Source organism: Dipteris shenzhenensis, chromosome 25 (genome assembly GCF_047967505.1).
Source record: "Dipteris shenzhenensis isolate YYH24624 ecotype China chromosome 25, Dip_SZ_1.0, whole genome shotgun sequence".
Lineage (NCBI taxonomy): Eukaryota > Viridiplantae > Streptophyta > Polypodiopsida > Gleicheniales > Dipteridaceae > Dipteris > Dipteris shenzhenensis.
The window spans coordinates 35,189,161-35,214,139 of NC_141620.1; the positions used below are offsets into that span (position 1 = coordinate 35,189,161).

Genomic DNA, 24,979 nt, shown 5'->3' on the forward strand with positions numbered 1-24,979 from the left:
TGCAGCCTCTATCCAAGTCCTGCAAATCATCTGACAAAAGCCTCTGCTGTTCAGTAGTCTGTTATCGAACTTGAATGGACGATCCAATGACCTCCCGCAAGAAAGTGGGATGAAGAAACACCAAACCATAGGAACATGATATAACAGGTAAGAGGAAAGGTCATACATCCCCTTAAATGGAGGTTTCATCCACCACCCCTCATCTGAAGCATAGAAACGATCTAACCTCCCCGCTCTGAACTCACCACCTACCCTTCTGTTGTTCCACATCCTCTCAGGTTCCAAGACCGTATCCTTGACACATTCTGTTTGTTCTTGTCGCAACATCCTCTCAGGTTCCAAGACCGTATCGTCACCTCCGTGGAAGCTTTGTTGCCCCCTTTACTGCGCCAAGGCTCTGCAGACATTTTTAAAGAATTGTAGATGATTCTCTTTGCTCAACGATGCCCCACGGGCCATATCCTTGAGTCTGTTCGAGACTTCCTCGGTGCGTGACTCTGCTCCTTGGATCGACTCGAGTTTGTCGTTTCTTCCAGGACCCGTTTGTTGTGATTCACCTCAGGTAGAGCTTTATCTTCATCGATTGTAGTGTCTTCCAGACCAGCACTGGGGGTGATCAGATCCTCGTCCATCCGGGGCTCCTCCTGCACCAAATATTCCAATGGAGTAGTTGTCGTCTTCCGAGCTTGGCTTTGCTCTTTTGCAGGTGGCCGATATGGAGAGATATCATAGAACTCGTGTCCTACCCTTCTTGCCCACCAGCTTCTAGATGTTCTCCTTGTCCCTTGAGTCCTCGGCTCCCACCTGAGGAGCTTCCCGATTTCCTTGGCTGGAGGCTGTATGCGGAAGGGTCTCCCCCCACTGAGGACCAGTTTTTCCCTTTTTCGGGATGCCTGGACCACAACTTTTGGCTCCTCTTGATGGCACCATAGTTCCATCGAGAAGAGAGGATTTGGCAACCAACTCGTTGCGTACACCTTCCGGCACACACATCAGAAGGAAAAAGCCTTTCCCCACAAACTTGACTGAGAAAGCAGAAGCCGGTAAATCACAGTCGCAGAGCAAGAAATCCCTCAGTTCTTGATAGGAAGGCACTCTTCTTGTGAAGAACAGGTACGCCCTCCCCGTAGCTAGCCTTTCCAGCTCGGGCTTCACAACTTCGTAAGGCACCGGACAAACTGCAGCATGTTCCTTCCCGCTCACTAGAAGGCCTTTTCGTTCAGCCTCCGTGTAGTGCCATGCAAGTTCTAGTTTAACAAACTCCTGAAGTTCCTGCTCATGCAGCGGCATAAAGCCTCCGTGAAGCTTGCCTAGGTTTCTCCCCGTCTCTGATTCTTGGGGGCCTTTCTTGTCAGAGCTCTCTACTCTCACCCGCTTGGCCCGTCCCCTCAGACTCGCTCATTTGACAAAGATCTCACACAGACAGCGCCTAATGGCCCTTCCCTCTCCTCCATGCTTCACAGAAATCGAGAGAACCAACATTCACTGGCTCCAAATTGTTTTTAAATGTATCCTTTTTGGACACAAAAAAGGTTTTGGGGTCACCCACATTGGTTGTCTGCAACCATTTTGGGGCACTCATTGGGGGTCTACGACCATTTTTGAGAGGTCAAACATAATGGTGGGGGTTTCAAACATGCTTACAAAGCCTCAACATCAACCTACTAGCATTCAATTTCCAAGCACAATTCTTACATTCGAAGTTAGGCATTAAACTACTCTAGTATTTAAATGTAAATGCATTTTCCATCATTAGATGAACTTTGAAATATTTGAGTTTGCATTTCGTATTGCCATACCATTGTCGAGCATAGCTGTAAGCAATGTATTGACCACTACCATCAATAGCAAATGACTTGCATTCTCATCTAACAAGGCTATTCAATTGTTAAATGTAATTTCAAGCAAAGTTCTAGAATTTGGAGTATTGCATTTAACATTTTCCATTCAACTATAGAGCTCAATTTTAAGTAATGTGTTAGCTACTATCATCCACAGTAGTGGCCCTCATTGCTCGAAGATGAATTTGCTCAAGAAAATTTTCTCGAGAAATGGACATCTTCAAGCAAGGGAATGTGGGCTGAACCCCTATAGCACCAAGATGCAACTTTCTGCCCACGAGACAAGAAAGATAAGGTTTGGAGGATGAAGACCCCTTCAACCATATCTAGAGTTTCTATTGGGTACATGTCATCAATGTGTCCCAATTCATGAAATGTTTCCCTTGTACTCTACATAAGGCCATACAATGTTGGTTCAACCAATTTTCAATATGCTACTTGTAGGACTAGGAGTAGAAGATTTTATAGGGAATTTCACTAGGAAATAAATGAAGAGAATGTAAGAACAAATTGAATAACATAAAATAGAGTTTTCTTATTCTTTAAAATATATATATAATTCTATTCGAAAGAGACCCCTGTGATTGTACCATGAATAGAGAGCCAAAATAATACACTTTTGATAAAGATCCTTAATGTCCTCAATTGTCACATGCTTCAGAGTTTATTGACCACTACCTTTTGCAATCCCATCATGAATAGGGAGCCAAAAGAAGAGAAATGTCCCTATTCCTGAGATATCTACTACAAAAACGTCTTTTAAAATCAATAGAAATCTGGAACCTCTCCCAATGGGGTTCTCTAAAGGGTCTCCAACCTTAGCACGAATTTAAATTGTCAAGTGATTGATGAATGTGAAATCAAAGAAGGGGTGGACTTGGAATGATCAAGTGCTCCAAACGTGGGCAATTATCAATCAATTAAGCATGGAACTTGATAACAAGACCATGGGAATTTTGTGGTTGTGTGGTTCCCCATTGTATATCTGATCTATAAAAATCCTCAAAATCCAACAAGAACATACGATGAGATGCTAAACTATGCCATTTCCATGGAGAAAGGCAATCCAACCAAGGGAAGAACCAAGAAGAACCTCATGGGAATTAGTGATGAAGACAAACCAAAGACATCCCCAAGTCCAAGAAGGGATCTATTATGACCAAATTGCAAAAGGAACTTCAAGAATCTAAAGATTGACGACTTGCAAGTACCAACTCATGACTTGTTGATGGCACAGTATGACTCGATAGTGAGTTTGAAGATTGTGATGCTGATTTATATGGACTCTATGTCACAAGCCATGATGGCTAGTACTTTGTAGGCAACAACAGAGATGAGGTTAGAAGAACCTATAGTTTTCCAACTCAGTAAAGAAAGAATCTTGTGGTGCAATAGAAAATCAATTAGCATAGGTTGTTCAAGTGGAGCATAATGCAAACCAATTAGCATAGGTTATTCAAGTGGAGCATAACGTAACTGAATGGGAATAGAAGTTTGTCTACATCCCACGTGTTAGCAATGTTACATGGCATAAAGAGAATGAGCAGGAGGGGCTGAGCTCTTAGCTTGGGAGGAGCTGAAGGAAAATCTCCAACTAGTAGACTCAGGTATCCTAGGAGTCTTCACTTGGAATAACCATCAAAATGGGGAGGCTAGAAGAGAAGCAAGATTCGACAGGGTGTACGTCACACAAAGCCTGCTCTCACAAACAATCTTCTCCAAGACTACAACTTTTTGTATGCTAGCTCTCTCGGACCACAAACCTATTTTAACAACACTTGACTTTGGCAAAGGTAGAAAGACCCCATCTTGAGACGCCAAACTCTTTTCTCTCAAGTCTATCCAACAAGAGATAACGCAAGTATGGGGGCATGCTTTTTCTTTCGGCTCTTCAACTAAAGAGGCTTGGCAGGCTGCCATCAAAAACACCCAAGAAATGCTTAAAAAGGCAAGGGAAAAAGAGCAATCATACATGCCAGAAGAATGGAAAACATCAAAAGGACTGTTGAGGACCTAGAAAAGAAGGCTAGATCTCAAGACAAACTGGTTACTAAGAGAAAAGAATTGAGGCTACAGGAGCAAATCAAATTAAATGATTCACAGGTCTACTGCATATATTGGTGAGCAGCAAAAAAATTCAAAACGACTAAAGAAAAGTTCAAACTTATTAGGAGGAAGAAAACCCATGAAGATTTCCCCCTTCTCAACAAAGGCAATGACCTCCTAACTACATCACCAAGGAATACTTGTAGTACATAAGGCTCCATTTTTAGGACATACTTAGCAAAGTAGACAATGACACTGACATCACTATAGAAGTGAGAAGGCAGTGCAGCAGGGCAAGAAAAGTGATAGGGATAGGGTATGACAGAGTGTAACTTGACAAGGACTTATCTCTCCAAGAACTAAAAGATGCAGCCTTTGACATACTGAGGGCAAGACACCTAGGGAGGATGAGCCTCCATCTGAGTTTTACAAACGTTTCTTGGATATAGTCGGTCCTTGTCTCCTTAAAGTTTGAAATGAGAGTCTTGCCCATGGATCCCTCCTGGACTATTTGAATGGAGGAATCATTAAGCTAATCCCCAAGGAAGGCGATAAAGCTCAACCTTAGTAGAAAAATTCGAATTCGTGATTCGAAAAAATCGAGAAAATCGTTCAAATGATTCGAATGGAAGAAAAAATCGATTAAAAAAACGGTGACACGTCACGTTTTTTATATAAATCACCACATCATCACCACATATTCGTACAAATAAGTATTCGTACGAATAAACTTGTATTAGGATGAATACATTCCTTCGATTTTGCATATAATCTCATTGTTTGCCAATTTTTCTTATCTCACGCTTGGTTCCTCAGTCGAGCATAAGAGATCTCAAAAGGAAAAGAAGGAGAACGATCTTTAAGGTTGTGAAAGCAATCTAGAAGGTCCAAAATAAGATAGATTTTTGTTAGGGAGCTTTAGGATCTCATTCTGAGTTCCTGAGATCTCTTGTTTGGATTTTGGTTTTGGTATTTTCTTTTGTTTGTTGGAGTTCTAGGTTCTCTTTATTGAGTACCTTCGATCTCTTGTGATAAAAATATTTATGTGTTTGAAATTTGTTTGTGGGAGTTGTAGGTTCTCTTTATTGAATTCCTTCAATCTCTTGTGATAAAAAAAATTTAGATATTTATGTGTTGAAATTTGTTTGTGGGAGTTCTAGGATCTCCTTGTTGAGTTCCTTAGATCTCTTGTGAGAGAAATTTTTTTGTGAGAGTAGAGGATCTCCTTGTTGAGTTCCTTAGATCTCTTGTGAGAAATATGTTTGTTTTTGTGTTTATGAAAATTTCTTTTGGGAGTTCTAAGATCTCCTTGTTGAGTTTCTTAGATCTCATGTGAATAGATTTTTGTACGTGGGAGTTCTAGGATCTCTTTGGTGAGTTCCTTAGATCTCTTGTGATAAATGAGCTTGTTTTTGTGTCTATGAAATTTGTTTGTGGGAGTTCTAAGATCTCCTTGTTGAGTTTCTTAGATCTCATGTGAATAGATTTTTGTACGTGGGAGTTTTAGGATCTCTTTGGTGAGTTCCTTAGATCTCTTGTGATAAATGGGCTTGTTTTTGTGTTTATGAAATTTGTTTGTGGGAGTTCTAAGATCTCCTTGTTGAGTTTCTTAGATCTCATGTGAGCATGTGTTGTTTTTTATAAAATGTGTTGCAATATATTTCTATTGTTTACTCAAATTAGTTTTTTTTGCATTTTGTTTTTGGCAACCTCAAAAGCATGGTGCACGGCAAGATTTGGTCATACGTGACGAAGATACGAAAAGTATATGCCTCGGTCTCTTTCTTACAGTATTGTGGACACAAATTCATAGGTGGTTCTACTCGCATCAAGCAACATTTTCTCGGAATAGACAGTGACGTTGGAGCTTGCACATGCACTCCGATTGATGTGCTTCTATTATGCAAATCATATTTAGAGAAAGTGAAGAAAGTGGTTAATCCGACCCTAATAAGAAATTGTGCAAATCAACAAGATGTGAGCACTGAGGTTGATGAGACAGTTGAAGGAGAAGCACCAATAATTGCGAGGAGTGTATCCATACATGAGGGTGATGTAGATATGCTAGCAAGCAGGTCGCAGGTGAGTTTTGATGTGACTAATGTCTGTCATGTAAAAAAGAGAAAAAAGGGAGAACAATCTTCTATGGAGGATGGATTTCTTTAACAACAAGTGCATGAAGAGCACTTAAGATGGACAGAAGCATTTGTTAAAAATGGTGTACCATTCAATGTCATGAGAGATGACACGTTTCGTAATGCCTTGAAATCATGTCCTAGACCAAGATTTATTTTGCCAGATTATAATAAAATGCGTACCGATCATCTTGATAGTGTCGAACAAACTGTGGCAGATTGCTTGAGAAAAAAGATATTGGACTTTATTCCTATATATGGGTGCACTCTTGCATTTGATGGATGGACTAGCAAGCAGGCCAGACCCTTGATAAATGTTATGTGATTACTCCCAAGGGAACTATGTTTTTGGAGAGTATTGATGTCTCTAAAAGAAAAAACTTCGGCATATATTGTAAAAATATACGAAAGAGCAATCCGCAAAGTTGGTGGCAGTGAGAATGTTATTGCATTAGTAACAGATAATGCATCGAATTACAAGACCGTAGGTGAGATGGTCATGGAAAAGTATCCCACTTTGACATGGGTGCCATGTGGCACTCATACTCTCAACTTATTGCTGAAGGATATTGGACAATTACCATTTGTGCAACCAGTAGTGCAAGATGCTAACGTCGTAGCGAGTTTTATAAAGAGTCATCAATACTTGCATGTAGTATTTAGAGAGCACTCTGTGAAGCAACTCAGGCAATTTTGTCAAACTAGATTTGCCACTTCTTTTCTAGTTCTTGCTAGATTGTTGGAAGTGCGTCAAGCTTTAGTCGAGACTATTGTTGATAGACGATGGGCAAATTGGCTAGAAAAAAAGATGCAATACGCAATACCAGGCTCTAAATGTGTACATCTTGTATAATCATCTCTATTCTGGAAAAATGTTGAAAGAATAAAAGAAGGTGTAGAACCATTTGTAACAGTATTGAGGATGGTTGATGCTGATGCCTTTGTTATGGGTAAAGTGTATTGGAAGATGTCAGAAGCAATACAACAAGCTAAAGAATTTGTGTGCTTTGCTCTTAGGGAGAAGCAACAAGTGGTATATTTGGCCGATAAGAGATGGAAGCAAATGCACACCTCTTTGCATGGAGCTACGTTTGCAGTACATCCATAATATTAAATGCATGCTCAATCACAGAATCCTGAAGTCATAAGTAACTTTCGAGAGGTTGGTAAAAAGTTACTTCCTGGAGATCAAGGAAAACTGGCCTACCAGCAACGAGTGAGATATACGAATCGTGAAGGCTCTTTTGGAGATCGTTGGAATCTTGATGCTATTAAGACGACTATTGCACCTACTTGGCATAGTCTCTGTACTTGTCGAAGAGAGACCGGATCTCCTTGCATGGTATCGTCATCCACTGGACCAGCATCAAAAATACCTAGTCCCTCTTTGTCCAGCATCTCTCTTTGCACTTGTAAGATAGCCTGAGCCTCGGCATGATTTAGCTGGTCTGCTAAATCAGCCTCTTGAGGCACAAAAGCACCTTGTGGGCCCTCTTGGACTGGAGGTTGCTCTGGTTGGGGAGGATCTTGTGGGAGAATGTTCTCTAAGTTATCTCCCTCCATGCTCATACTTAGCCTAAAAAATGACAACAAGATAAAATTATTGTGTAACCACAAATAATATTCAATATCTAAACAATATTAAATAATTAAATAATATTAAACCTATACAAATAATATTTAAATATTTATTGTCGCATCATTTATCATATTTTAAAATTGGACCATCATTTTAATCGCAACATTTAGTTATACAAATAATATTTAAACATTAATTATTGCATCATTTATCATATTTGACAATTGGATCATCATTTTTATCGCATCATTTACTTATACAAACAATATTTAAACATTACTTATCGCATCATTTACCATGTCACTGTAAATATACAAACTATTCGAACAATGGAGTGGATCCAAACTTGGATGATATATAAAACTAAAAATGTTACAAGTTCCATGATCAGTCACTCATGTTACATCTTGGCGTCTAAGAAAGACTCAGTCATTAGCTGGTCTAAGTCCTTGGTTTGGACTGAGTTGTATACCACATCTCGGAGCAATGTCAAAAATTCCATAAAAATCTGCAGTACTTGGACGTCTATTCGGTTCGGTTGACTTTCCCTGAACCGTAAATCGTCGTAAACGCCCGATTAGAGCTTCTGCGGGCCCCATACTTGGCGATGGTGCACAAATGTCCAAGATTTTCAGGATGTGATGAGACATGGCGTACACATCCTGTGCAACATCGAAAGGTGGGGGATTGGTGCAAAGGCACTCTGGAGCAACGTGACGAAACCTAGCAATGGAGCTTCGCACAATGTTGGCATTGTCACTAAGTAATGCGGGATAGTGCTTTCTAGTACTGCATGGGGTCATCATTCCTCAATCACAAATGCCCAGATACACCTCCTCGGATGACTCCGAGAAGTGTAGCATAATGTTTTGCGCATGCAAATCATTATGCAGGACATTGTGTTGGTGCATGTAATGAATAGTGCGAACTAGTGCACTTAAAATATCAAATACATGCTAACAGACCCGTGGAGCTCTAGCAGGCATTTCCGCATCATCTCTGTGAAACACCGAAGATGGTCGCTTTCCATCATGTCCGATGGTAGGTTAGCCATCTTTCCAAATGATTTCCATTCCAGAACGGAAATAGTATCATTGGGTTATTGTCATGGACTAGACCTATTGCTCGGATGATGCCCGGATGTACGACATCACCCAAGCATGTGGCTTCTTCTAATGCGCTGGCCTTCAATGCATCAATAGACATAGAAATCCTCAGCACCTTACATGCATAAATCTTGTCCCTTTCAAAGGGAGCAACAAGAATATTACACATGTTGACTGTTCCTTTCGTGCCTGTGCCCACAGCTGCACTAGGCGTGAATCGGATGTTTCGTCGTTGAAGTAGTATGGGCCGCATTGGTCTTGGCACTTCTACATGATCACGCAAGCCATGTGATGTGCATGGTGCTTGTGCAGGCGAGAATGAAAGAGATGGGAATGTAAGATAGATTGTGCATTTGTGGTGCAGGTGAAAATACGGGAGATGAAAGTTGGTCTGCGCATGCGGTAGGAGGCACAAATGGAGGCACAAAAGATGTGGTGAAATGTGATCGTGCATGTGGTTGGAGATGTGAAAAAGGAGGAGGAACTTCTAGGTATGAAAGATCTTGGAAAAAAGGGATACGAGGTTCGACATGTTGTGGTGGATGCACTGGTGCATACGCATGGCATGGCTGCAATGGTGCTTGCAGCTGCATTGGGTGGAATGCGACATATGACTGGGGACGTGGGTGCATTGGTGCTTGCGGTTGTGGTGGATGTAATGCAGCATCTGACTAGGGGCGTGGGTGCATTGATGCTTGTGGTTACGGCTGTGCTTGGGGATGTGGGCAAATTGATGGAAGGGAGGTCGAGGCAGCTCCTTTGCCTTTGTAACCTCGCCACGCATTCTTGATGTACGTGACCCTGGCATCTACAGCAGGACCCTCCCACTTTGTGTCACATGAGTTTATGTCTCGATCTATTTGACCGAGCCATCATCGGCCCTCCATCACTAAGTGGTACAAATACTGGTCTATAGACTCTACTATGAAAACATCTGGAAATCGATCACGGAAGGTCCTCCCTCCACGCTCTGCCATTGTCCTCACCAAATTTTGTACACCACTTTCACCATTTGGAAAGCTGTCTCAATGATGTCCTGATTGACATTCATTAAGAAGTGTACATTCTCGTTTTTCAGCACCTTCCTCTGAGACTTTGTGAGATCAGGTTGTTGACACTTCCTCTTCTCACCTGCGTGAGCCATCTCATATGCAGTAAGCTGCAACACAGAATTCAAAAAGAATTCAGTGCCAGGTGCAATAAGAAAATCAATGCAAGCAGTCTAAGAAATTACTTAGGTATAACCTCTCAACTCAAGCTCAAGCCTCAAATCATGTAACATATTATAGAAAATCAAAACACAAAAAATGACCTAGGTATAACCTAATCATGGACTTCACCATCTTACACTAGGATTCAATTGCAACACACAATTATCAAGGGACAGCAGACTAAGTGTCTAAAAGCACATTGCATGATTTCTAACTTAGGCTGCAACACACAACTATCCAGGGACAATTGAGTGCCAGACTAAGTGTCTAAGACAACGTCGCATGATATCTAACTTAGACTGCAACACACAACTATCAAGGGACAGTTGAGTGCCAGACTAAGTACTTGAAAACATCTCTAAACTTAGACTGTAACACACAACTCTCAAGGGAGAGATGAGTGCCAGAATAAGCATCTATGAAAACATCACTAAGCTTGGACTGTAACACACAATTCTCTTAAGAGAGATGAGTGCCAGTCCAAGAGTTTCTACAAACAAACATTTTTATACAAACTGAGACTGCAACACACAACTCTCTTAAGAGAGATGATTCTAGTCTCAGGTAAAAGATAATTATTTATATTATAATTAAAATTGCAACACATGACAAAAACAGACTGCAATACACAACTCTCGCAAGAGAGATGAGTGCCAGCCTGTCTACACACTTAAATACAATACAAAATAAATATTAAACAAATTAAAAAGACTGCAACACACAACTCTCCTAAGAGAGATGAGTGCTAGTCTTAAACAAAACAAGAGAGAGAGAAACATTGATTACTAACGAAAGACTATAATAAAAATAAGATGCAGTAAGGTACCTATGACGAGAGCTGGTAGGTATGGAAGTAAGCAAGAGGTAGCAAGTAGGCAACCAAGAGGTGGCAGGCAGGCAAGCAGGTGGCTCAAGAATACAGAGCTAGATGTATTCGTACAAATACCAAAAATAACAATTGTTTCATATTTATACTATGTTTATTCATACGAATATTGTTATTTGTATGAATAAAGGTTTATTTGTACAAATAACCTATTCGTATGAATAAATTAGGAAAAATCATTGGATTCATTTTAATTCGAGAAAATCGCAATTTCTCGCGTTTTTTCGAATCGAAAAAAAAATTCGAGCGAATTAATGCAACTTAGAGCTCAACTGAGAAACTAGAGACCCCTCACAATGCTTAACTGCAGCTACAACATTTTAGCAAAGGATCTTGCTCTTAGAATCCAAGGCAAAATGGACAACTCGATCCGACCTAAACAGAAAGGCTTCATTAAAGCCATTGTTGGAAGCCATCATAAACCTATGGGAAGGATGTGAACATGCCAGTGAAATGAATCAGAACATTTTTTTTCTCAAAATAGACTTTGACAAGGCATATGACAGACTAAACTAGGATTTTCTTATTCTATCTCTAGAAAACATGGGCCTTGGAGAATGCTTTATTTTGCATATTAGGATACTCCTGTCCAATGCCTTAGCCAAAGTGTATGTCAATGAAGAGATGACCCTACCTTTCCCTCTAAGAAGATCCATTAGACATGGATGCCCTATCATCCCTCTGCTCTATGCTAGGATGGCTCTTTCAAGAACATATAGAGGAAGGAAATCTTAGAGGGATTGATCTCCTAGGGGGTATGTAGGTTGTAACTCAACATTTTGTGGACGATACAAACCTCACACTGAGAAATTCACCTGAAGATGTCTCAACAGCGTTCAATTGCATTGCTATTTTTTGCATGGCCTCGGGATCCAAATTAAATCACTCCAAAACAGGGTATGCAGTTATAAAGGATAAAGATCAACCAACCCTAGCACAACTAGGATGAAAAAAAATCCCCAAGGGCACTATTGTCACACTTTTGGCCATTCCAATGGGCTTTGAGGTCTTCATGAAAGACAAGTGGGAGTGGTTTCTAAATAGGTTCAGATCCAAACTTGATAAGTGGAGAGGTTTTCAATCTAACTTGGTGGGTAGAAAGACTGTCCTCAACCACTGTCTCTACCCTATGTCCATATTCTACTTTTCCTATAGGTGCCCCTCCAAGACTGGCCTTGAAAATTTCATCAGACTATGCAAAAACTTCCTGTGGGGTGGGACTGACACTAAGAGAAGAATATCCAAAGTCGTGGTCTTATTTCACTAGAACTAAGGTTAAGGGGGCCTTAGGTGTCATAGATATCCAACAGGATTCCTACAAGTTGGCTTCCTCTTAGGTGATTAAAGCTTTTCTACACGTGAAAGCAGATTCGGCCAAACGCTCCTAAGAAATGCCAAGTACATCAGACCACTAAGAGCCCCTCCCTTTTTACCCTATGCAACCCATAACCTTGTCAGACCAAGGGGAGTCAGCTCTAGAAATCTCTCTAGAAAACCTTTGAGCATGTCAAGAGCCAGTTAGTATTTTCTAGTAAAGGGGCATTTATGGGCATCGACTCTATATGTGTTTCTTTTTTTTCAAGAAGTACCCTCTAAATGATGTGGATTTTACAAAAGCTAGTGTTCTCTTTAAGAAAGGCCTTCAATCATGGAATCAACTCTGGCATAAATAGGATTTTAGATGGAAGCATGGCCTGAAATCAGGAGAGAGTTCAGGCTTGCTAACCTGGACCATGACCTAGTCATGAGCAGGATCCTCATGTGGCAAGGTGGTGTCACTTGGAAAGGAGGTCATGTGCTCAATTTACCCAAAGAATTCAGTTGGATTGGTTGCTCTCACCTACTCCCTATACCCACCCCTCACAGCAAATTGAAGACATCCATGAAGCCAAAAAAGTTTGGAAGCTAATCCAGATATAGGTTGGGGAACCAATTAACTAGAAGGCAATCCTCCTTGGTGGCTCCCTCAAAACTCCACATTCCTCCTGGCTAATCCTTAGGGCTCAAGCTCTGTAGCCCATCTAGATCTCAAGAAATGGTTACCAGTTCAAAGTAGTGAAATCAGTGCCTTTGAAGTGTTGTCATGCTGGTCTAAAAGAAATGTTGCTATTTTTCAAAATTAAGAGGATAACTAATAGAAATGGGTTTCATGCTAGTAGGCAAAGCATTTACTGGACTAATAGATCCACAATTACAATGAGGCCCTCTCTCATATATAGGAAGATGCAAATGAACATGCTAAGAATTTCAACTACAGAGAGATTTCTGTTTGCTTGCAAAATCATGAACTCCCTCCTATCTACCCCCCCAAAGAGGAAATAGTATGAGTTGATCGATCTTCTCCAACTCGGGACTCCATGGTGAGGTGTGATCTCCTCTACCACACCTATCTTTTTTTGACTCACTATGCTGAACACTGGGTACCTGTTGCTTCATACATATGGCCATCTTCAATTGTTCACTAATGTTTCAACTCAAGGATGTGGGTTGTTTCTTTTTGTCTTCAACTGTAATGAGATGGGAAACTTAAATGCATAAATCATTTGTGAATATGTAATATAAAACTTCTTTTCTGCCCAAAAATAAATAAATAGAATGAGCAGTTCACAACTGAAGCATATAATGATGAGGAAGGAATGGCTAAGGAAATAAGAAAAAAGCACATTGAGCTAGATGTATGGCACATGCTCTCAATAGACTCTGAAATTCACGGTCAATTTTGAAAAACAATTCCAAATGAAAATTTTCTACCTCTTGAATATCCACATCCATACAATAGATTTGGATTCAAGTCAGTCCTAGAAGAGGTGATTCAGGATGTGTAGCTCTCACAAATCATGACTGAAGAACTAATGGTGCAAAAGAACATGGTGACCCAAGACATATTTTAAAAAAAAATAAAAGAAAGATGATGCTTCACCTTGTGGATGGAGATTTAGCTAGTTGTAGGCTATAAGTAGAGGAGAAATGGGCATTGAACATCGGAGGGAGACCCTGATGGGCTTGAGGATATGATGGAACTTCATAGCCAAGATGATGGGATTAGTAAAGTGGTAGTTCAAGGATCATGGAAGAACCAAAAAGGCCGAAAGTACCAAGGGTGTTCTCGGATGACCCTAGCTTCATATCAAATGGTTGAAAGGGTTCAGCAAGTGATCCAATTTCCATTGATGAAGAGGTTGCCATTACCTTTCTTGATGATAATCCAAAGGTTCTATCATTGACTAGCATGGATGTAGATATGCAGGCTCTCATTGAGTTTATTTTCTAAGGTTCAAGTTATTCATGAGTTTGATCTATAAGAGGGAAGAAAGTCTCTAGCCACAGATAGATATTGTCACAAGTGGAGAGAGGAGAAATAAGCGGAGGTATTCATTTGATGATGATATATTTTATGGTGTTGTGTCCAACTTGGAGTAGGATGATGATCTAGTGGAAGAGCATACTTGGGTCATTGTTTTCTTGGGTGTAGCTAGGCATTCTTTGTATATAAGTATATTGCCTGACCATTAAAGCATTATAAGTGCTATGTCACATGTGAGGAATGAGTAAAGGATATAACAATTTATTTAAAAACATCAAAATTTTGCGTTGCACATACATGCAACCAAGTAATCATTCAAAAGCACACTACGTGAGCTTCTCCTCAACCTAAGGACACACCTAATTGAGAACCTTAGGTATGGTTTAAGGGGCCTCAAATGTTGTGCTAAAATTATGCATACCCATTCAAGGGCATGCTCCATAACTTTTTCTTGATTTGTTGAAAATCAAAACAAATTGAAAATTTGGAATCCAAACTAGTGGCAGTACTGCATGGGGATCTTAAAGCATTGATAGTTGGTGATATTGGTATCTAGATTCACCCTAGAATGGAAGAATTTGGAAATGTGCAATTTGTGCATGTGCAAAGATCTTTTAATAAATCCAATACTATTTACAATTTTGTATTGGTTCTTTTTCTATGCACTTGCTTGCTGTATGGCTGATAAGTATGCCAAAGGTCATTGCATTTCATCATACATAGCATCAAGCCCGATAGCATGCCCTTTGGTCTATTTGTGTTTTGAAGCAATTTAGGCCACAGTGCAATTGCTTGGGATATCCAATTTTGCTGACGTGTATCGCCAGAGGGGGGAAATGCTAGGACTAAAAAGTTTGCAACTCTATGGTATATGGCTATAAGCCACGTGTAAGGGTCCACGTGTGAATGCCACCAATGGTAGTTGTAATTGAAAGTGTTTTTTGAATAAAGGAAGGGTCCTCGTTGATGGAGGCACTCAGAAGTTGATCTAATTTTGTCTTTCGATGCACTTCACATATTGGTGGAGACGTCACCAAAATGAAAGAGCACACCATGGATGAACAACATTTGCATTTGCACCGACAGGATCCCGTTGGCTCTTATGAACCAACTCTCTCACTTTACAACTCCCATCAATTTTGAATTTTCACACCTCTCTTGAACACCGCAACCTACACTACCTTGCAACCTGCATTGTAATCCCTATTTATCAATCCTGCCCTTAAACATGTAGCCAAAACCTCCATCCCCCTAAGGATCACTGGTTTGAGATGTTGAATGCCGAGATGTCCCTTGCAGCCCAGAGGACATGTAGCATCGAGCGGTGCATAAAAACATTGAGGTTGGATGACTTGGTTAAGTTATCTTCTTTTTTTTTTTGGCCTCACGAGCTAGCTCATCTTTGTTTTGGAGGTTCTATTCTGGTGATTCATTGATTGTTGCCATGTCATCAATGAAAAGATGCAATTGGTCATGGATTGCAAGAGAAGCAGATAGAGGCTGTGAGATAGGAAAGATGAAAAGCTTTGTCAAGGGACAAGGAATAGATTGCAGGTTGAGGAAAGAAAGGGCACGGTATCAAAATGGCAACAAAAGACATTTTTGCAACATTTGTGGAGGGAGAAAGATCGAGAAGAAAGAAGATTTCTTGTAGAGTAGTAGCAGAAAGCGGTTGTGGTTGCAACCATCGGAGAAAAGAACATGAGCTTAGATCAACTAGAGGGTGACATTACCTATGTTGGTTTCCCCTAATACACAGGAGCAATGGCTTAGATGCACAATGTCAAAGATATTGTCAATCAAAACTACTAATGTGGCTCTAGTTGTTGGAAATAAAGCAAAAGCAATTCACAATCATCCCGATCTAAAATAAGAAGGACATCAACAAAAGGAGGATGGGACATAAGAAGTTGGATGAGCACATAATACACATGCTAGATACAACATAGCCCGATGATTGGTTGTGATTGAGTTTTAGAATAGTTTAATTATTTAATTTCAAGATTGGGCTACCTTGGACTTAATGTGATTGTCCTAAATCAGCCTGGTGGTTGGAACATCATGTAATTGTCCTAAACTAGCTCAACAGTTGTCTATGATGGTTAAGTTTTGGAATATTTGATTTCTACATCGAGATGGCTCAGACTTAATGCAATTGTCCTAAACCATCTCGATGGTTAGAACATCAAGCAACCATGGTTGGTTAAGGTCAAACACCAGCTATGTGATTGTCCTAAACTAGTGTGGTTGAAAAATTAATAGCAATATATTTCTCAAAATAACAATAATATATTGTTATTATCTAATTGATGACCAACTCGGTGGTTGAAATTATTGTGTTTCCTAGTAGTTAACTTATTTAAATTTAATTTTCCATTGATTTGGGTCATATACTAGTTAATTTATAAACCTAATTATCCTAAACTAGCTCGATGGTTAGAACATCACTGAGCTCTTTCAAGTCAAACAACAGCTACATTAATAAAATTGTGGTTGGGCAGAAATGTAGAAGTAAAAAGCAACATATTGGACAATATCCATGATATAAATTGGAATTAGGGGAAATATGGGCTCAAAAAGGGCCTCATAAGGGAGAGATTAAGAAAAAGATTAACTCCTTAATCTCTAGGTGAAAAGGTTGTGGACCACTTGTGGTAAAGGGGGAATTTGATATGTCATCATGGCATTGCAGATGGTGCTAGTTCTCCATCGTTGATCTCAATCCTCATCTAGTGGCTCGCATACAATGCCTTTTTTGGAGCATTGATCGTATTTTGATCCAATGGATCATGATAGACTATGGGCTACAAGTGTGCACTGTAGATCTTTTCATGATCCAAGGGCTCGCACGTATCGCCTTTTTTGGATTATTGGATCCATACTCCCATCCAAGGGTGCACGTAGCACAGCAATTGTGGATGGTTGGATCCAAGATTTCATCTAAGGGCTCCCCTCAATCCACGAAAATGCCATTGTTATGGGCAGCCACACTCCAGCAATGCTATGAGTGCATGCTCCTGCACGCTCCCACATGCCCACAAGCACTAGTCTGCCATCGTGACAGTCTTCCCACACCATTGGATCAAGCCACGATCCAACGTCCATGATACAATGATGTATCACTTTAATCTTATCCATTATCTTAAACAGAGCTGATGAGCAAACAAGAATCATCGCGATATGAACCACCATTAGATAGTGTGCTATCATAAGTGAAAACGTAGGAAATGAGCAAGAAGTCACGTAAACTATCATGAAAGGGGAGGATTATCTTGTAAGGAGGAGGATGATGGTCGCGAGAATATGGGGGCTATGGATAATGGCATAATGGGGTAAAGGAGGGCAAGAGCAAGTGGAATGAGCATATGCAACAAGTGTAAAGGCATAGTGGGGATGTATATGTGTGAGTGTGTGAGAGTGTTTATGAGTTTTTGTGTAAATATGGGAAACACAACAACATAAGGTTTTAATTAATGTCGGTATAAAGCCTTGCATGAATAAAATTGGTGAATCAAGGGTTTAAATATTCTTAGGGGGGGAGAAATACATTACCTAAGGGGGGGAAAAGATTTGAGGGTGTTGGGAGGGCGGGAGGTTATGAGTAAATAGGGGATAGAGAATTGAAGGTAAAGTGCTAGGGAGATTTAATATAGTCCAAAATACAACATTGACCTATTAGCAATTATTAGTGTTACCAAGATATAATAAAGTCGATAAATTACATGGTTGACATATTTATTAATAAATTGTGTGATAAAAAAGAGATAGTGGGTCAAAATGTACATAATTTGTCTGTGTGTATGTGTGTTACCTACTATTTCAATGTATCTAAATCTCCATTAATCCATATTCTTAGTCAACGCTTTGAAAGGCCCTTGTAGCCATTGCTTCATCAAGACACATTTACGTAAGTGCTTAAGGGTGCAAGAGAGTCTAGAGAGAATCCTCAAGAAAAGACACATCCATTTGATTACTATAGCTACATTTCAAATAGTGAATCCAAGAGGATAACGTCATTGCAAACACATATAATTATGTAATTGTGCATAACAGGGGTCAAGAGTACTATATCTCTCATCATAAGTCTCTCAAGTGTATTCTTCAAGGTTGCCAACATCTTCTTCTGCAATGTCACTAAATCTAATCAATAGTATTCCAAAATAAAAATCCTCCCCACCTCTTACCTCTTGTAATGTAGAAGTTTGATAATTCTATAACGTGCTTTCTATAGTGTTAAGTAAATTCCTAAGGAAATACATGGAGACATTAGTATCTTCCCTTCTTGTCTCTGTATTATCAACTCAGAGCTGATTCTACATTCAAAATAATGGAGGAAAGCAAGAGGTAAAACATTGCAAGCAAGGAATGCCATAAGCGGGGCATTACGAGCAAAAAATCCCCGTATCTAGCCTTCATATAGTCACCAAATAGTGCTCAATCGACCTTAAGCTCAATGTAACTACTTCCTATTGCGCATTCAAACATAGATGCCTACTAGAAAGAACAGTGCGCAGTGTTTTCAGAAGGTATCCCAGCGATTTGATGCTTGCAAGGTCATCACAGTGCTTTCTAAAGGTATCCTAGGGATTAAAAAAACGTAAGGCTCGCTATAAGATAAAGCATCTAGGAATTGCGGATACGTGCATGCCCTCCTGATCGTAATAATCCTCCTGCTGATCCTTCAAAATAGTCTCAAAGAGAACCCAATGCAGTGATGAACGCTCAGGTGTCCTTTTTGCCACCACAACTGAAAATTTCAATGCAACTAGAGTCGCTTCTAGTTTGAGGCACACTGTGAGTAGAGGAAAACGGCTAAAATGTTGGTCTGAGTCGTTGCTTCTAGTCTGAGGCACGCTGTGCAGCACTATCATATTGCGAGTCCAAGGATGGAAGCAAGTCATTCCAACTCTGATGGAAGCGATTCCAATAGACGCTGCAAGGCTAGTCCAAGCACGCAATGCTAGGGAAAAGTAGGAACAACATGGATGGCAACAAAAGGCGATCATTTCCCAGAGGGTATGCAACCGTAAGATTGTAGCTCGTTCTCTACAAAGTGTAGATACGTAGCCATCTGAGTGAAAAGGCATGGCCATGGGAGCGACTGCTCTAGCTCATGCACTGACAACGAAGTGCTAGTGCAAGTACGCTCATCCAAACACCAAAATGAGCAACAATACTTGGATCTTCTCCTGGAGCTACCGTGTGGAGTCGAGGCACGTTTGTTATTGCAAAAAAACACACATGATACTAGCAAAATAGAGCAAATTATCAAACAGAGTAGAGGTTTGGAGGCAGAGTGTAGAATCAATGGAGTAGAAGTGAGTGGATTATTGGCGGACTTGGTCAGTCTCTACGCTCCAAGACCCGTATCTCCCTCCATGTAGAGTTGCCAGGTTCTGGTTTAGCGCAATCATGCCCAGTTTCTGAGAGCAGGAGGAATACGTTCTGAATAACATGAATGGCCAGTGGTTGGACAAGGTCGTGAGTGAGGCCTGCGACCTTAGGAAAGAGGAAATGAGTGGAAAAACATCCAATGCAACGGCCCTTCATACCTGGTTTTTCTGCATCTCCCGCTCTAGTCATTGTTAAGGCAAAACAGGCTTCGAAACTCGCGTAAGTCCTCCACTCTGGCAGCTCTGGCAGCCAGCTTAACTTGCAGAGCAAAACTATCCAAGAGAGATCGAAGTCCATGCTCTTCACGGCTTGCATGAAAAGCAGCGGGTCTTGTGCCCGGATGGTGTCAACAGAATGAAATCCAGAAGGCTCAGTAGTAGTTGAAGTAGGTTCCAAACAAATCATGCACTTTCGCAGGAAGCTCGAGGTCTCTACTACGGGTATGCAAAACAAATACTACAAAATGGGAGGTCATGTGAAGATCCCATGTAGATTGATAGGAAGCCGAGTGAAACAAGGGACACACCTGGCTGTTCTTCATGGCGTGCAATTCGAACTCCCTATCATGCTTTCTCTCCTCCGATGCAGCTTGCTCTGTGTTTTGTGTTTTGAGGTCTTGTGAGGTCCTCAGTTCTCCTCATGCCCAACGCCTCAGCTTATCTCGATTTCTCAAGCTCTACTATCAGAGGTGTGGTTTTGAAATCAGCCACTCTCAAGACTACTTTTGGCGCGATCCTTGTGAGGGCTGTAAGACATCCAAAACTCAAGTTGAGGAGGGAGAAGTACTCTCCCAAGTAATCAACGGGCGAATCTCTCATTCAAATAAGCATCAAGCGTGGTGGTCCAAGGTCCTCCTCCACCAAGTCCATTATTTACCCCACTATGGAGTAAATGACACAAGAGCTATGTGCTAATCCTCTTGGCATCTTGAGGCACCAAATCTTAGGTTTAGAGGTGATTTTTAGGGGGTTTAGTCGTTTAGGTTAATACTAGGGGGTTATTTTCTAAGTAATTATATATTAAAAAGAGACCACACCTTTCGGAGTGGGTTTTTAATATAAGTATATAGGGTTGGCTTAATAATTACAAGGATACTTAGGAAGGGGGCTTGAATACTAAAACTATATGTGGAAAGTGTCATAATTAAAGTACCTAATTAATAATAATAAATCAATTTAAACAATTCCCAAAAAGGCACAAGGAAAATAATGAGAGGGGGATCTGACACTTAAACTGACCTATTGTGCAGCATTTGCATCAGTACATTTCCAAAGTTGAGGACGGAAACATTGTTACTATGAATCCACAAAGAAAGCTTGCAGATTCAGCAAGGTTGTCCTCTCAAATGAAAATAGAGTGAGCTCAGGTATCACTTTAGAGCTTTCTCTCCATTAAGTTTGTTGTGTAGATGTAAGCACCCGCCTCCTAGAAGCATGGAATGATCTGTGATGACTGGCAAGTTTGGTATACTAATTTTATGCTTCCTTGACCAAAGAAAACTTCTTGTGATAGCAAGCGAGTTGGGCTAGATGTCTTGATGTGAGTAAAAGATGGGCTCAAGGGAGGGCCAAGAAGTATCTTCTTCACAAGCTCATTTGTATGTCGTCATCCTCTATTGCTACTCATTTAGGTCAAACATCAGCTATGTGATTGTCCTGAACCATCACGGTTGACCAACAACATATTTCACCAGCCCATGCTTGTCTATGAATGACTTTTGGAATAATTTAATTGTTTAAATTCTAAAGTGAGCTGGCTTGGACTTGATCTGATTGTCTAGTTGGAACATCATGCAATATATCATCATGTTGAACACCATTTATGTGATTTCCTTAACCAACATAGTTGAACAACAATATATTTTGCAAGAGAAAGAAACAAAACTATATTGTTATTGTCTCATTGAAGAGCATACTGATGGTTGAAATTTGTGTTTCCTAGTAGTTAAAGATTAGTTAAGTTTAATTTTTAGGCTGGTTTGGGTCATATACCAATTAATTTCTAAACCATGCTGGCTTGGAATTAATGTGAGTGTCCTAGACCAAGTTGGTGGTTGGAACATCATGCAATATATCACCGAGTTACCTCAGGTCAAACATGAGTTATGTGATTATCCTAAACGAACATTTTTAAAATAGAAATAATTGATGAACAGCCTGGTGGTTGGTTGAAATTATTGTGTTTACTAGTAATTAAATTATTTAAGTTTAATTTGCAAGCTAGTTGGGGTCATGTACCAGTCAATTTCCAAATTGGGTTGGCTTGGACTTAATGTGAGTGTCCTTAACTAGCCTAGTGGTTAGAACATCATGCAATATATCACCAAGTTGGCATAGGTTAACCAAGAGTTATGTGATTGTCAAGGAATTCACCTCACACAATTTTGTTGTACCACATGCATTCAAAAGGAGGGGTATTTTAATTCAATTTTTTGAAAGATTTTAAGGGGAGCACAAAAATAGGAGGATTTTAAATTTTCAAGTTTATAGGTGACTTAATGAATTTGTAGATTTTGCTGGCAAAGAGATCAGCAAAATGGTAGCACTTTTGGGGCTCGGGAGGTGCACTAATAAAGAATCCTAGGTATCACATGCATTCAAGGGGTATTTAAAAAACCCCTCAACTAAAACTTTTCTCCCAATAAAACCCCCCCTCTTTGCTTATGAACTAACAGGTTTTTTTTCTAAAGTTGAATAAAAACCCCTTCTTATTAGCATCCATATCACATATGCAAAAAAGACTTTAGAGTGTGGTAGTAAGAACTAAGGAAAATCCGAAGAGTGGTGGTCATGAGGTAGATAAAATACCAACATGGGACAATTAAAAAAGAAAGCAATTAGCATCTTGGGAAGAGCGCTTGGTCCTAAGCTTTTCCACAACAATGATGTAGGGAAGACCACAGCTAAGAGCTAGACAATCTTGGAGTCTATATTTGATAGGTGTATGAAACATTCAAAGGCAACACAAAAGCAAGCATTGTTTAGCCTATAGATGGAAGAATCAGAGAATTTGGGAGATTTTCTTAATTGAACACAAGCTTTGTTAAAGCAACTTCATGAACCTTGCTCTAGAGTCAAAGATGAAAACAAAAAGGCCAAGAGCTTGCCCCCTAAGTGTAATGATATAGTGGGAATAATGCGTTTAGATGATGATATTGATTTCTTGGATTCTATGGCTATGTCGCTCAATGAAGAACACAGGGAAGAGTGTTTACAACTTGTTGGAAAGATTGCTTATAGTAAATGGGAAGAGAAAGATCTTGAAGGATGAAAATTGGATGTGCCATTATTGTGAGAAGACTAGTCACATTGAGAGATTTTGCTACAAGAAACAAAATGATGAACATGCAAAGAAAGTAAAAGAAAAAGCTTGTGTGATTGAAGAATCTCCTTCAAATGCTAATATTGTTGGATTTGGAACTTTTGATGAGGAATGAGCCTTTTTAAAACTCTTAAGGGGGAGCTTGAAGGAAAAAGCGGTGGTGGAGGGGGTGGAGATGGTGAGTGGGAGGTGGAGAACATTTAAGCAATTGGATTAGGTGATCTTGGGGAGATCACATTTTAGGTATTGAGGCTTGAGGTTTTGGTTGGGCAAATTAGAGGCTCAAGACTTGGTTGGCAGTAGTTTTCCTCGGTTCCTTGTTCCTTTCCTAACTCGACTCGACTCAGGATATTTTTAAGGTAATTTTCCCATTGGAGCCTCTCCCTTCAAATCTCTTCATGCAAATCTATTTTGCATTTGCTTGGTCAGTCAGATGAGATGGAATAGATGGAAGAAATGGTCACATCTTTACATCTATTCATTCCTTTCAATTAGTGTGTATATCTTCCTTGGCATACCTCCCTTGGTCCCTTGAGGGAGCTAATTGAATTGGGTTGCTACATGTGCTTGTATCAGTGGGAACTCAACTTGACATACCCCCCTTGGTATCTTGAGGAGAGCTACTTGAATTGGGTTACTACATGTGCTTATATCGGTGGTGACTCAACTATTAGGAGAGTTGTGCAGTGGACATTGTATCCAAATCTCATATTTTGGCGTGGCTTTGTAGGAGCTTCATGTTCTCTTGTCACAACTTACACTTGAATTTGATATTATTCATGGAATAATAGCTTCACCTTTCCTTTTCCACGATCTCATAGCCTTTGTCAAGGTGCTCGATCTTGGTAGTGGTCACGGTCTCTTCCTGATTATTAGATCTAGGCCCTTGGTCCTCTTTTTAGACGTGGTTACCTTCACTATCATTTTGTTCTTGCACCAACATTATTTGGTGTGGTGGTTAGATTTAACACGTAGGTCACAATATCTAGCTCAACATACTGTCGCCGTATGGCCAAGTTGAGTGCACTTATGGCACAACTTCTCATTGGATCTAGAATTCTCTTAGATTCTTAAACCTTGAAGTTCCTTTCGCAACTTGGTCTTCACTGAGTCCTTCTTGGACTTGGGGAAGTGTTTGTTTGATCCTCCTAATTGTTGTTGTCTTTGGATTTGCTTCACTGAGTCCTTCTTGGATGTGGGGAAGTGTTTGCTTGGTTGTCCTAATTGTTCTTGTCTTAGGATTTCTTCTTGGTTTTTCCCCTTGCTTGGATTGCCTTTCTCCATGGCAATGGCATGGTTTAGAAACTCATTGTATGTTATTGTTGGATTGAGGATTTCTGTAGATCAAATTCTCGATTGGGAACCACTTACTAGCCATATACCCATGGTCTTATCATCAAGTTCCATGCCAAATTGATTGATAATTGCCCAAATTTGGAGCACTTGATCATTCCAAATCCCACCCCTTCTTTGATTTTACATTCATGAATTACATGGAAATTTCGATTTGTGCTAGAGGTTGGAGACCCTCTAGAGCACCCCATTGGGAGACATTTTAGACTTTAGTTGATTTGGAAAGATGATTTTGCAAGCCATGGAGGTCTCTCAAGAATAGGAAGATCTCTCTCTTGTTTTGGCTCTCTTTTCACCACAGATTGCAAAAGGAAGTGCTACATAGACTCTGAAGCATGAGTAATGAGGTCATTGAGTATCTACATCAGAACTCCTTTTGGCTCTTTGTTTATGGCAATATTGCAATGGTGTCTTCTGAATAGAAGAGGAATAGAAGTCTATTTTTGAAAAAAATTATAAGCAAACTCAATATTCTTCTATTTTAGGTTATTTAACTTCTTTTCAAATTCTCTTCATTTATTTCCTTGCAAAATTTCCTTAAAATGTTTCCTTCATCTACTCCCAGTCCTAAAAGTAGCCTATTAAAAACTGGTTTGAACCAACGTTGTACGTTCTTATGTAGAGTGCAAGAGAAATACTTCACAAAATCTCATAAGCATTACATCCATTGATGATATATACCCAATAGAAACTCTTGATATGGATGAAGGGTCTTCATCCTCCAAAATATCTTTCTTGTCTCATGGCATAAGTTTCAACTTATTCCAGCTTGCCGTTGACCCCTTGTGCTACCCCTTCAATGG

General features: G+C 40.0%; 1 pseudogene; it reads left to right on the top strand.

Moving 5' to 3' along the window:
• Window positions 1–24,979, top strand: part of LOC147885805 (pentatricopeptide repeat-containing protein At3g03580-like) — a 43,903-nt pseudogene that overhangs the window by 10,022 nt on the left and 8,902 nt on the right.